Source organism: Lithobates pipiens, unplaced genomic scaffold (genome assembly GCF_037356315.1).
Source record: "Lithobates pipiens isolate NorthernLeopardFrog02 unplaced genomic scaffold, aLitPip1_a1.2 Scaffold_25, whole genome shotgun sequence".
Lineage (NCBI taxonomy): Eukaryota > Metazoa > Chordata > Amphibia > Anura > Ranidae > Lithobates > Lithobates pipiens.
Genome location: NW_027507787.1, coordinates 90,508,149 through 90,508,558, shown reverse-complemented (window position 1 = coordinate 90,508,558; position 410 = coordinate 90,508,149). Strand labels below are relative to the sequence as shown.

Here is a 410-nt window from a genome sequence, read left to right as displayed (position 1 = left end):
ATTACCTTGCCCCGCAATCACAGTATGCAGTGATATCAGCGCCTCTCTTCATCAAGGACCATTCATTTGCCAGAGGATCCTCAAAAGAACAGGGAAACCATTGTGTCATGTGACCTTGTGGATCCCCCTCCCCTTCAAGATGGGATCCATCATTTTATTATGTATAAAATACACAATGTTTTTAAAATGATAAAAATACATCTAGATCTATTTTATATGCGATTTATTGATAAAACGCCAACTTGTTATGATGTATTTTCTAACAGGGGTACCCCAAAAGTACAATTACCAGTGATAATGCAGGACATCAAACATATTAACATGGACAATGTCCTGTAGTGCAAACTACCCACAAATGTCATTCCATCTAATACAAAGAAAGGCCATTAACAAAAAGTGGGTCTTGTGTA

General features: G+C 37.3%; 1 protein-coding gene across 1 annotated transcript in view; it reads right to left on the bottom strand.

Annotated features, from left to right (window-relative positions):
* Positions 1–206: 206 nt before the first annotated feature.
* The window catches only part of TMX2 (thioredoxin related transmembrane protein 2), a 25,103-nt gene continuing 24,899 nt past the window's right edge, over positions 207–410 (bottom strand). The window contains exon 8 of the mRNA XM_077454666.1: positions 207–410. This exon is cut by the window's right edge and continues 469 nt beyond it. The gene's annotated coding sequence lies outside the window, so the exon portion shown is untranslated.